The sequence below is a fragment of the Triturus cristatus genome, chromosome 9 (genome assembly GCF_964204655.1).
Source record: "Triturus cristatus chromosome 9, aTriCri1.1, whole genome shotgun sequence".
NCBI lineage: Eukaryota > Metazoa > Chordata > Amphibia > Caudata > Salamandridae > Triturus > Triturus cristatus.
Genome location: NC_140592.1, coordinates 84,228,222 through 84,242,780, shown reverse-complemented (window position 1 = coordinate 84,242,780; position 14,559 = coordinate 84,228,222). Strand labels below are relative to the sequence as shown.

Sequence of the window (14,559 nt, the reverse complement as noted above, 5' to 3'; positions counted from 1 at the left end):
ATGTGAATGAATTGGATATGGTGAATTATGTGTATAACACATACTGAAAAGCACATGACACTGACAGCCAATCACAGTGGAGTTCAATGCAAGTTGCAGAGCTCACTCGGACACTGAACGGGGCTGCTCAGGAAGAGGAGGGATTGTGGACAGGAACACATTGAAAAACACGTGTAGAAACAGGCAGCACAGAGTCCAGCCACACCCTTCCCTGCTGTGCTGTTTGGATCACAAGGCCGTCAATCTCATAGAGCTGAAAGTCTACCAATGACGGCCGTGTATGTTGGCTTGCCCCCGCCCATACCTTCTCGGGCAGCACTCTCCTGGTGAAGCACTTCCAGCCATGTGTCCTCGCTAAGGGTGCCTGAGAGGCTTTTGGTGGACAGTGACACTGATTCGGTGCCTGCCAGTGCCGAGAAGCTACTCAAGTCAGCAAGCCGAGCACCCAGCCTGACTCCTAAGCCCCGCACCTCCCTCTGACAACATTGTGTATTGTGTCCTGTCCCAAGGCGCACATCTAAAGTATCGTGGAAGGTGAGTTGTTAGGTCAGCGGGCAACCTCCAAGCAGGAGGGGGGGATGGCAGAAAGTAGAGAATTAACTCACAAACCCTCAGGTAGGGGAGTGAGGAAGCCGCAGCACGCGCCGGTGTGAGCTTCTGCAGATGGAGGCCCCCAAGCGGCCCTGTCTGGCCCCCAGCCTCTGAAAGGTAATTCCATGGCCAGCGCTCAGCTCACCATGGCACTGGTGATGCCGCAGGGCTCGCCCTCCCCGAGTGCGGCATGCTCCGGAAGTACCAGCGAGGTAAGCCAGACAGGATGCGGGTAGGGGAGGCTGGGAAAGGACGGGGAAGAGGCTGCAGGGTAGGCCGCATGATTCCTATGTGCCCGCAGCAGGGGAGGGGAACTGAAGGGCCGCTCCACACTGCCCGGGAATTTAGTTTCCCGTTTAACCTAAGAATGAAGAAATTTTTGCATACCGTTTCCTTCCACTGTCAGTTATGCTTCTACTGTCAATGTAGAAATAAATGAAATCCTTTCAGCCCAGGCGGAAGGTGAGAGTTGGACAGCCTTTAATTAATCTAACCCCCTGTGCTGCTACCGGGTTGACGTGAACTTTTCTTTGATGCTTACATCCCTGGCGAATTATGTTTGTCCACCTCTCTCTATTCAGTTTTATTTTTTTCTAGCACTGTTTTCAGCGGAACGGGAACGGACGTACCTGCATTTAATATATTTGTACCAGCCTGTTTTGTGTTTTTATTTTCTGCTCTGAATACCCCTCACGTGCATGTCGGCAAGGTGTATGTGTTAGCCACGTGCGCCAAAGGATCCTGGAACATGCTGGCATCTGAATGCATGCATGCCCTCAAGACATATAAATGTCCCTCTTTTATCATGTCCCAACCTCATTGTTTCCCTGGTGTGCTGCTTAAACAAAATGCCCGTCTCAACAGCCCTGTTCCAGACTGAGTCTAATCTGCTTGGCTGCTCCCAAAGACGCGGTCCGCAGAACGGAGCAAAGTGCTCCAGATGTGAGTTCAAGGCATGACCACACAAGTCCAAATATTGTTCCATAAGTGCACGAAATACTGTCTCTGCTCCCTACAAATGGCCACCATATTTCAAATGTGTAATTAAAGCTGGTCTCCGTGCTTCAGAATTAGAACAGGCCATCATACTCCTGATGCAGCCTGCAGGACACAATGATCTAAATCTGGCAGCCGCGACTTACCGTCATATGCCAGATGAGCACTTAAAGTTAGGACACCATACTCCAGAATGTTAAAAAATGACAAAATACTGCTCTGCGGAACAATGTACAGATTTCCAGATGTGGAACCCATGACTGGCCCAATATTCTAATCAAGATGTTTACTTGCAATTGGGAGCCATACTCTATAGAATGTTAGAGCAGGACACCATACTCCCAATAGGGTCTGCAGAACTGCACACAGTGCTTTAATGTGTCGCCCATAACTGTCCGCCATATGCTAGATGTATGCCATACTTCAGGATATTACTGCAGGACTCCCTACTCCAGGGCTTTAAGTGGCTGGGTCCTATCGGTGCTCAGCAGCTGCAGTTGTTAAAAGCAGGTAACTAGACAGGTCCCTATCTGGCCATTTTTACACTTGGGGTGATAAAAAACTTTCTAATAGTACCATCCGTCACTGCCTTTGATGTAACTTCAAAGAATCTCGTGTTTTAGTTTTATACTGCACAAACATGCAACGCTTTACATGAGCACCAGCTACATTACATAAAAACATATTAATTTGTTGAATCACAGGATGTTGAGCCAACCGCAAGCTCAAAACTACTTTCTCAGCTTGAAAGTCGACGGCTCCAGCCTTACGCCACAACCTTGAGCACAAGAACTGAAACATTTTCAAAATGATATACAACGAAGTCATAATTGTTGTTCATTTATTTTATGCAATTTACAACCATTGACAAAGCCAATAGTCCTGGCTTGTTTTTGGTGTAATGTTGCTTCTTGTGTTGTATATCTGGATGAATGGACAGAAGCATTAAAATACCAGTCTGGCAGCACACTATACTAAGTGCAGATTTTTAGCTGAAGTGTTTTAAGCCACTCCCTTAATTACATCAGTGACGCCCCTATAAGAGACCCCCCAAATGTGTTCAGCCCACTTAAAGCCCTGCCCTACTCCCAATGCTGCCTGCAGTACTGGACACAATGATCGTCACCATATTGTAGATGTTCATTTACAGTTAGGCGACATTCTGTAGAATGTTAGAACAGGATACAATACTCACAAGGTGCCCTGCAGAACTGTACACAATAATGTGGGCGTGGCCTACAGATCTGGCTCAGTACTCCGGTGTGGCCAACAGAAATGGACGTTATACTTGGGTGCGAGTTGCAGAACTAGACATAATACTTGGGAGGAGACACATGCTCAAGCAACTGGGCACAGCTTTGGCCCTCAGGACTGGATGCAATACTCCAGACTGGCCCTAAGTATTCTCCGGAGTGGCCTGCAGCGCTAAATACAATGTGCATCTTGCTGAACTGGACACAGTACTCAAATCTTAGGCAAAGTGTTCGACTTGGAGAGAAAAGAGGCTCGGGCACCAAAATAAAAGTGGCCCCTTTAGCAGGTAGTTAAAAATGTAACCCAGATTTTCAAATTAGGTCGTTTTGAACATATAAAAAACATTGTATAAATGTTTTGCAAAGTATGGGGGTCTGCATGCATTTGTCCTTGCTGGAGGCAATATTTGTGATATTAGGAGAGTTAACATTAAACCTGGCCCACAAGACTGCAAAACAGGCCCACAGACCGGCCTCTCGGAGCAGCTCTTTAAACACTGCAAGATTTACCTATAGGCCAGTCAGACTCTGCTCCGGCGTGGCCTTTAGGCCGCAATACTACTGCAACAGCCTGCAGAACTAGACAAGTACTCTGAACTTGGATATGGCCAGCAGAACAGCACACAGTACTCGGGTGTGACCGCAGACCTGCAAGTGTTACCTGTCGTACTGGACATTATGCTCTACTTTGTCTTCCTTCCGGCTACAGTAACCAGTTGCCTCACACCTGCGTGGTCTCAGATGCCGGAATGATGTCTCAGTGAGTTAAACATCCTTAATCTTTGGTGTGATTTGCACATTATGGGTTTGGCTCTGACAAGGTAATACGGTTTCCATTGCTGGTGAATTCAGTTGTGCTGCCCTCGTGCTTACCTAGTCCAAACCTGAGATTACCAGTGACTCTACACTGCCTTGCATCTCCCTCCCTCCCTAGGTCAGCGGCATGACAGACTCTTGCAGCCACCCTCTCCTCATGCACCCCCTCTTTCTTCCACCTCTAGCTGTGCTAAGCTTAATGTTTGTATGTGTGTGGCAGGTAGCACAACAGGAGCAGGCAGGCCATATTCATAGACTGCAGTTCTTTGTTCTGTCCACTGAGGAGTTGTGAAGGGGGTGGTGAACAGCAGAAACGAGAACCAGTTGTTCCATCACGGCTACAACTTGCTTCACCACCTATCCCATACCCCGCCGTCCAGAGGTGTTTCTATGTTAACTGCTGGTTGAAAAGCTGCACTTCATAAACTTTAGTGAAATCGATGCTTTCGCTCTCCCTGATCGCATCTCTGTGAAAGTCACGTCTGGCCCCAATCTAAGGATCTGTCCAAGATTAAAACGGGAAGCGTACCCCAAGCAACTCTTTCCACCTGTGCTGATTTCACGCAGGTGTCTATGACCAATTTTGCCTTTATTTCACATAGATTCGACCGTTCCTCGCACATTTGTATGTGGAGCACAGAAGCAAATTATCAGTGGGATCAGCATGAGCAGTGGGCAGTAGGAGTGTTAGATGCTGGCACCGGTGGGCAGTACAAGCACCCAGCGCTTATAGCCACTATGAGCAGAAGACCCTAGCAACCAGTGTAAGAAGCTGGCACTGGAATTCAGTAGGAGGTTGCTAACACTGATGGGCAGTGTGGAAAGTTGACACTGTTTAACATTGTAAGATGTAAGCACCAGTGGGCAGTTTGAGGATTCAGCACTTAAAGGTCAGTATGTGAAAATGACATTAGTAGGCAGTGTAAGAAACTGGCATTGATGGTTATTGAGGAAGCTGGCACTGGTTAACCTTGTGAGAAGCTGGAACGGGTAAACAGTGTGTGACAAACTGGTATTTGTTGGCAGTACATGGGCAGAGCAGGAAGCTGGCACTGGCAGTAATTGCAAGAAAAATGCACAGTTGAGCTGCAGAAAGGGGGTACTGGTGGTTGTGTGGGGACTAAGCAATGCCATGAAATGTAGGAACTGGTACTTGGGGTACTTTATTCTTCTATAAAAACAATGCAACAGGCCAACAAAGCAATCGAAAGAGAAACAAATCCAGGTCAACACATTGCGGACATGATCACGCAACTGAATGGCAGTCAGTCCAGCGGAGTTTAAACCTGTGACCATGAAGTCAAACACAAATTCCTGGAGCGAATGCATTGAGCTATCAGACCTGCCTTCAGCATATCATTGTATCTGAATGAAACAACATGCAGAAAGATTATGATGTAGGTATTATCAAAAATAGGCAAGTCATGGTAGATAGGACTATCTAAAACTTTGCAACTTCACATTATAGTTAAGAGGCATCCTTTCCACACATTTGTGTAAAGAATGTGACTTTTTGCAACAGTTTGTCACAAAAGGTAAACTTACAAACACAATTCAGTGCATTTTTGCCATCGCAAATAGAAAAAGTCTACAAACTGTAAGCTTGGTGACAGTCTGCTTATATTTTCAAACTTGGTTGGCTTTGATAAGAGTGGAAATTACGTTACTGTATACCCCTTCTATTTAGTATATGTGTCTATATGTTAATTACTTAATTCCTACAGTAAAAAAATGTATATCCTTTCTATGTAGTTATGTATCTCTATAGATGTATTACTTTACTCCTACTTTAGACGAAGAAAACAGATACTTCACTTCATAAAAACTTTATTTCGGCACACAAGGCCATAAAAGCATCATTAAAATCACCCAATATAATACATTAGGTTCATAAAATTTTCACGGTTAAAATTTGACATAAAAATAATCAGTATCCAATTTATTTTGTAGCCACTCGCTCATTAGCCCAAATTGTGTCCAGGGAGGTACATTGTGGAGATCAATCAGAGAATTTCTACAATGCCATTCTAATGGGCCATCTTTTTTAGGATGGCCCTACGGGTGCACAACATGGTGAATAGGAACCGTGAAATGGAGAAGACAATATGCATTTGTGTGTCAGATTTCAGTAGCCTGTATACTTCGCTACAGTGTCTAGACCCCATGTTCCTACAAAGTTGGAGTAACCAGCACGACCTAGCCCTCCTGTAACCCTTACAGAAAAATAGCACGCGGAGTTCCGTTTCCTCAGTGATGTTACATGCCGGACACCCCCCATTAGTGGCGCCCTCCCGTTTATTAGTAAAAGAGCGCAACGGGAGTACTCCATGTCTAAATTGTACGTAAAGTTTTTTGGCGAGGAGTGGCTGGATATCGTCCAGCACCAGTTCTAAGCTGTATCTGTTTTTTACTGTCAGGAATTCCACCGTCAGGCGGCCAATGGTGGACCTCCTTTTGAGCTCCCTGAGCTTATGTTCTCTATAGCTCTCTGCAAAAACCAAAGGAAATGATGGACGGAGTGTTGAACATTGCAAGCACTCACCCCCAGTCAAATGATCTGGGTTTAATCCATCACCGTTCTTTAGCCCACTCTGCCACCCCGGTTCAGACATGGCCATATGCAAATCAGTCTGACCCTGTGCCTCATGGGAACAGTCCAGCCCGAACTGCCAAGCCATGTCTTCCCTGGACCGGAAACAAGCTTCCTAGGACCGGTTTCTGGCATTTCAGCCGTCTTCAGCCAGGCTTGCTTGAATCCAGTGGCAAAGTGAGCAAGGGACTCACGTCTGAGCATACCCTGCCAACTTATGGCGAACAAAGCAAAAACCAAAGGAAATGATGGACGGAGTGTTGAACATTGCAAGCACTCACCCCCAGTCAAATGATCTGGGTTTAATCCATCACCGTTCTTTAGCCCACTCTGCCACCCCAGTTCAGACATGGCCATATGCAAATCAGTCTGAGCCTGTGCCTCATTTATTTTGTAGCCACTCGCTCATTAGCCCAAATTGTGTCCAGGGAGGTACATTGTGGAGATCAATCAGAGAATTTCTACAATGCCATTCTAATGGGCCATCTTTTTTAGGATGGCCCTACGGGTGCACAACATGGTGAATAGGAACCGTGAAATGGAGAAGACAATATGCATTTGTGTGTCAGATTTCAGTAGCCTGTATACTTCGCTACAGTGTCTAGACCCCATGTTCCTACAAAGTTGGAGTAACCAGCACGACCTAGCCCTCCTGTAACCCTTACAGAAAAATAGCACGCGGAGTTCCGTTTCCTCAGTGATGTTACATGCCGGACACCCCCCATTAGTGGCGCCCTCCCGTTTATTAGTAAAAGAGCGCAACGGGAGTACTCCATGTCTAAATTGTACGTAAAGTTTTTTGGCGAGGAGTGGCTGGATATCGTCCAGCACCAGTTCTAAGCTGTATCTGTTTTTTACTGTCAGGAATTCCACCGTCAGGCGGCCAATGGTGGACCTCCTTTTGAGCTCCCTGAGCTTATGTTCTCTATAGCTCTCTGCAAAAACCAAAGGAAATGATGGACGGAGTGTTGAACATTGCAAGCACTCACCCCCAGTCAAATGATCTGGGTTTAATCCATCACCGTTCTTTAGCCCACTCTGCCACCCCGGTTCAGACATGGCCATATGCAAATCAGTCTGACCCTGTGCCTCATGGGAACAGTCCAGCCCGAACTGCCAAGCCATGTCTTCCCTGGACCGGAAACAAGCTTCCTAGGACCGGTTTCTGGCATTTCAGCCGTCTTCAGCCAGGCTTGCTTGAATCCAGTGGCAAAGTGAGCAAGGGACTCACGTCTGAGCATACCCTGCCAACTTATGGCGAACAAAGCAAAAACCAAAGGAAATGATGGACGGAGTGTTGAACATTGCAAGCACTCACCCCCAGTCAAATGATCTGGGTTTAATCCATCACCGTTCTTTAGCCCACTCTGCCACCCCGGTTCAGACATGGCCATATGCAAATCAGTCTGACCCTGTGCCTCATGGGAACAGTCCAGCCCGAACTGCCAAGCCATGTCTTCCCTGGACCGGAAACAAGCTTCCTAGGACCGGTTTCTGGCATTTCAGCCGTCTTCAGCCAGCCTTGCTTGAATCCAGTGGCAAAGTGAGCAAGGGACTCACGTCTGAGCATACCCTGCCAACTTATGGCGAACAAAGCAAAAACCAAAGGAAAAGACGGCTGAAATGCCAGAAACCGGTCCTAGGAAGCTTGTTTCCGGTCCAGGGAAGACATGGCTTGGCAGTTCGGGCTGGACTGTTCCCATGAGGCACAGGGTCAGACTGATTTGCATATGGCCATGTCTGAACTGGGGTGGCAGAGTTGGCTAAAGAACGGTGATGGATTAAACCCAGATCAGTTGACTGGGGGTGAGTGCTTGCAATGTTCAACACTCCGTCCATCATTTCCTTTGGTTTCTGCTCTATAGCTCTCTACCAGGGTCCTTCTAGAGGTTGTTTGGGAGGTTTCTCCTGCATTTCTCCATAGATTACCCCTACCCAAATACTTTTAATGTAAACCAGCCATGGAATCTGCCCTGAACCTCGCAGGCCCATAACATCAGTCAATTCGTCCCTATATGCTGCTAGTTCTGGGGTGCTCCAAAGACGGCACCAATAGAGAAGAGGTCTGAGAGCAACCTCATCTGCCATGGGTCTAACCCCAAGATCCAGGCAGAGTGGTGTTAGGGGGGTACTACTAGGAAGGCCCATGAGGTTTCTGAATAATTCTCTGTACGGACTAGCGAGCCCGATGCACAGTGTCCCCAAAGTTCTGCTCCATAAAGAGCAGCGCTCCTAGCCTGGACTTTATAGATTTCCACTACTGGGGAGACCAATTTTTCAGTGCAGCTCCTATATAGTTTTAAAATGCCCGCCATTGTTTGGGTTAATCTCAGCCCTGCTTTGTTAATTTGGGCACCCCAATCCATTCTTTCTGCCAGCTTCAGTCCTAAATACTCAAAGATGGTTACCCTCTCCAGGGGTCTACCAACCAAGCAAGGATTGGGGCGGGTGGAATTGCCTACATTAAAGGCCATATGCTTTGTTTTTGCAGGTTAATCTCCAGTCCCCGGTGCTTGCAGAAGGCACTGAAGTTGTCGAGGGTCCTCTGGATTCCCATGGGGATCTTGCGAGGAGGAGCGTATTATCTGCAAACATCAGGGCTGGGACTTTGCGCTGCACCAGCCTAGGGGCATCGATGTTCTTCCCTGCAATCAATGAGTCTATTAGGCCATTCATAAAAAGGGAGAAGAGTGTTGGTGCGAGCACGCAACCCTGGCGAACCCCTCTCTCTACGGGCAAAGGGGCAGTGAGTTCGCCGTTTTTGCCATATCTAATTCAGGCAAAATTACCCTCATGTAGACGTTTTAGCTGCTGGCACAGGTATTCTGGTATTCCCATGTCTGTTAAAATATCCCATAATTTGTCCCTCGGTATCAGGTCGAAGGCAGATTTTAAATAACCCTGGGTGTAGTTCGCGAAGTAGCGCTACGCGTAGCTACGCAAAGTGCACTTCGCACTATGCGAGCTACGCGTAGCACTTCACGAACTGTGTAATACCCTGTTTGCACTGTGCAAGATGCCGTTTTCAATGATTGCACAGTGCGGACAAGCATCCGGCAATGTGCAATCATTGAAAACACCATCTTGCACAGTGCGAGCTGTAGTTTTCTGCCGCTTGAGTAGATTTTTACTCGAGCGGCAGCTTTCTCAACGCGGACTGGTAGTTACTCATCGTGAGCGGTCTTAAGCATACGCGACCACTCGCAATGAGAACCCTGACCTCCCCGTGTTGAGAATCTCGCCGGGAGGTTTATTTTCCACGCTCGCGATCGCCAACTTGATGTTGCTGATCGCGAACGAGGAAAAAGTCTCGCCGGGATGTCATTTTGCTTGCTCGCGGTCGCCAACTTGACGTTGAGGACCGCGAGCAAGCAAAAAATGACCGCTGCACTATGCAATGCTACGGTGCTACTCCCAAGGCTCCTTTTACAACTATGACATCCTAAATAACACTTTCTAGACTCACCCCTCTTCTATCTCTCCATTATCCTATTCAATCCAACTAACAGACTGACATGTCCACCACTCAAATTAACACATATTTTCCTACACTAACCCACCACTAATCATCTTTGGGTTCCGGAGCAGCGTGCTACTCGCTGAAAAGCACTTTGTCTTGGCAGGGGTAGTAAGCGCTATCTAGGTACAATTACAACATATCTTTTTCCATCTGCATATCACACACCTCCTCTTTCCTCTTCAGCATCCTCTTTTCATTGTTTCCTGAAATGCACTTGCATCTCCTTCACTTCATTCCCAACACAACACACCTACTCACCTGTAACACTGCATTTTCCTTTACTTTCATCTTGTCAATATTTTGACAACTGTATACCCACTTCACACAGTTGCACAGAAACACAATTGGAACTGAAATACATGCCCATTGCTCTGTGCGCTCTACATAGGTTTAAATGACCATGTACTTTAACACCGTTTTGACTCCCTGGCAGGCACTGTGAGAAACTTGCACTTCTGAGCTCTAAACCATGACCAGTAATAAAAATCCGGAGGGTACTCAATTTGAATTATCCACTGTATAAGTGTAATGCTACGGGGAAAAACATCTATGTGGCTCGCTCGCATCCGTCGTTAGAGCACATGGACTCAACATCACATCGTACGCAGATACCACCCAGCTCATCCTCTCCCTATTCAACAAACCCACCCTCCTCAAACACAACTTTCAAGATGGAATGGAAGCCGTCACCAGATGGATGAAGAACAGCTGCCGCCAACTCAACACGTACAAAACAGAGATACTCTACATGCGCGCACACCCCGATGCCTGGAACGACACCTGGTGGACCCCTGCCCTCGGGGACCCTCCACAGACCACACACGCAACCTCAGAATAATTCTGGACTCCAAACTCAAAATGGACCGCCAGGTCAAAGCCATCACCTCCTCCTGCTACCACACCCTCCGCCTCCTCCGCAAGACCTTCAAGTGGACCCCCCCCCCGAAAACAGGAAAAACGTCACACAAGCTCTCATCAGTAGCAGACTTGACTACGGCAACGCACTCTACTCCAGGGTCAGCAAAAGCCTCACCCACAAACTCTAGAACGCCACAGCCAGACTAGTCCTCAACCTACCGTGCCATTGCCACATCAGCCAGCACCTACCGACCCTTCAAGCTTCTCACTCACGCACACAAGGCCCACCACAAATCCGGACCCGCCAACCTGAACCACCGCCTTGTGTTCCATGCTCCCCGGCGCTCTCTCCGCTCGGCGCAGCACTCCCTCGCAGCAGTACCTAGGATCAAGAAAAGCAGAACAGGAGGGCGCTCCTTCTCCCTCCTCGTGCCCAAGGCTTGGAACTCCCTCCCTCTACACCTCTGACAGACGGCAATGCTTCCCAAGTACCTAAAGGTTCTCAAGACCTAGCTCTTTGATGGAACTCAATGAACCTCCATGAACTGCGGACCCCCCCCCCCCCCCCCCCCTTCCTTCAGCACCCTAATACCCGCTTGCGGTAAGTAGCTAGCGCTTTACAAACCCCTGATTGATTGATTGATCTTGGATATAGCTAACTCCCCATTAGGGAATGCAAGATTAAGTAAAACATGTGAAATAAAAATAGAAACTAAATTGGTGACAACGTTATTAGTTAAATGTGGGGAATTCTTTGGTATGTTGAGCCAGACTGAGGCCAAATACTTAGTTGACTTAGTATGCAAGAAAGTTCAATGTATGAAATCATGGAAACGGAGTGTAAGTGGTACACAATCCAACTTGATTTGAAATCGGACCATAGTCAAGTAGATTTTTTTTTAATCAAAAAAGAAAAGGAAAAAATCCCTTTTCTCACCAGGCCTAAGATGCAAGCAACTTGAATTTTTCCAAAAGCAAAGCTCAATTCCTTGAAATTGTGTGACAGTGGTAAAGTGGTAACAATACTATAGTCTCTAATGTGTGGCAAAGCAAACACTAACGTCTCCTGCACAATACAAAGTCACAATATATTACCTAATTTCAGTTTTACTGCATCATTTGCATGGCAATTGTAATCTTCTCCATAGCACTGAGTCCTGTCATTTGTGCTGCTTGGCAGCCACTAAGCCAGAGCCAGTCAGAGTGAATAATCCGCATGCGGAACATGGAAACGTCCCACCTATATATGGTTTTAACTTCGCATGTATGACAGCTTTCTTAAGATCTTTCAAATCACTGCATGCTTTAAGACCATTAGATTGCACAAAACATAGTAATGTATTTTATTACTTGGGCATAACTGATGCAAACTCCTCCCTATAAAGTGTTACTTATGGGCGATAAGTGACACACAAACGGAGATGAAATGAAATGTCTAGCATGTTGAAATACAGGCAGATGGAAAACTTGGCTGCTTCGCTGATGCCATTGTCAGCAGCCAACCTGAGCTTTTGAAAATCTATTTCAGTTGGCTCAGGTGAGGACGCTCAGAATCTTCTGTTATATGTGCCCATCACAGCACCTCCTCACCTCTAGTGAGGCCCTAGGGAAGAAAAAGGAGGAGCGTAAGAGAGTGAGTTGCAGTATCCTCAGCCAATCAAGATTTCCCAGCCAAACGGGAACCTTCCCAGCTGCCACACTTCTTGGGAACATCACAAATCTCCTCTTTTCCCAGACCAAAGTAACAAACACACTAATGTGAAAAGCAAACGGCCACCGCATGTGGATTGTGCGAATGCAGTCCAGAGTAGCCGTGTTGGTACTCCCCCATTCTCACTGCATTTCTAGTTAAGTAATTTGCTTTTGTCTATGTTGTCATTCTGCTCACGTGCTCTCTGCAATTACACCTCTACTTTATGGTCAGTTTCTCTACCATAACGCATATTTCAATACTCCAGGTAGACCGGTGTGCTAGCTGGTGGAGTTTATATACACTCTATCCTAAACACTCTCCCAACAGCACGTTCTGCTTGTTGGGCTGGTTCTGGAGTATACCTATGATGCCCGAACGTCTGACATGCTTTCCTCAACACCTGTCATGCTTACTCCATGTTCAACAGTGGGAAGGCGAGCAGTATTGTGGCGATGGTAACATACTTTCACACCAGGACTAGAAGTGTTCACTGTTATTAACAGCAGATAATCTAAGTTTGATGTGTTTTTTTGTGAAATGATACATAGCAAATCATCAGGGGTTTTCATTATTCATGGAACAGTCATTACTGTCTTCATTTAGCAGATGGAATAAAAACATTCACAATTGTTGCAGTAATCGTTTGACTCAAATATTTGTTTCTTCTTCTTTTAGAGCTTGCATGTGAAGCCAGATTAAGACATTGTGTTTTGTGACTGGTACGAGCACAGTTCCACCATTTGGCTTTAATCATCAACCATCAAAAGAGTTTCTGCATGCATACGATAGCCACGTCCAAATGTCTGTTTTCAGAGGCAAACACCTGTGGAAATGTGTTCCGCCCCTCCCTTTTCAATATCCTATGAACCATTTAAAACAAATTACTTTGGGATACTGGATTCACCTGGATATGGACAGGCCTAGTCATCATATTTAGATGATGGGTAGAATGCATGCATATATTACGAAGTAGTTATAGATACAGAGGATTGACCACGCTGCTGTCTAGGAAGGTGTGGGAGTCTTGTGGAAACTCGTGAAATTCAAGGGCCTTAGGCTTCCGGAAAATCATCTAGTAGCATGGTGCAGGGCTCTGTGCCATTAGAATAGCACATTCCTTTCCCTTCCTCGCTCGTTTATCATGGCATATTAGAAAAGACTACTGAACAAACTTTTTTTTCCTGAAACTTTGTCAATGTTTGTTGCTGGTATAATCAATAAAGTTTTTTCCTAAACTACCTATACCAATACATTCTACATCGGTTGTCAATAAATAGATGTTCTTCAGATTGACAGTTCTCGTTTTCATCTTTTTTGTGTTTCTTGTGTCAGTGTCAGACCCTGTTTTGGTGGCCACAAGGCAAGCAAGGGCTACTGGGCCTGCAGTCATTTACCTCTGGTGTACAGGGGTACAGTCGCCTATGGCTCTGCAAACTGGGCTAAGTACAATCTCTTTAACACTTGACTTCAGTTGTAACAACGGCAAACAGTCACAGGCTTCTCAGGGAGGAAGTGTGAAGGTGTGAAAACTCCGAACTCAACTGGCCTGCAGCACAGTAACTGATCGTCCAACACATTGCTTTACTTTGCTTAGGAAAAATAATTTTATACAAAAATGTAAAACTTAATGTTTCACAGAACAAGCTATAGGTACAATTATTTTACTGAGCTACTGTGCCTTGCATCCTAGTCCTTCTCTTCCAGGTGTTTCCATTCTTCTGGATTTGAGCTCTAAAGGCCCAGTAACAGGTCAGGTGCTGATCACCTTTTTGAATAGGTTATGCACTAAGTTATCTCAAGCAGACCTGTGTGACCGTGCCCATCACAGTGGAATTGGCTCAGCCCACCACGAGTGGTCAGCAGGGACCTACTGCACCGTGTCGTGAACCTCCAAATTGCAGGGCACACCCACAAAGATTCATCTGGCTCCATGGGTCTTAGTTATTACACTACCTTCAGAGAACAGTAAAAAAGGCAGGAGTCTCTCATACTTCTCTGCAATGAGTTAGTCTCGTCTAGATCCAGAGTTTTAAGAGTCAAACAGTCCTACCAGATAAACTTTTATTTGCAAGGAATATTTGTAGGTGTGTGAACTCTCAACCTGCCCCTGAAAGCAGTCGACATACACAATTATTGGTGTTTTCTGATACTAAGTTATGTCATATGTACAATCGGCACACAAACCTTGTGTATCAGAATAAGGGAATATATATTATAATAATTTCAGCAGTCATACTATAAA

At 46.2% G+C, this 14,559-nt stretch overlaps 1 long non-coding RNA gene across 1 annotated transcript; it reads left to right on the top strand.

Annotated features, from left to right (window-relative positions):
- Positions 1-311: 311 nt before the first annotated feature.
- On the top strand, positions 312-13,612 carry LOC146797450 (uncharacterized). Its single transcript, XR_014968990.1, has 2 exons — positions 312-534; positions 12,993-13,612. It is a non-coding gene; the product is annotated as an uncharacterized LOC146797450 (long non-coding RNA).
- Positions 13,613-14,559: the final 947 nt, after the last annotated feature.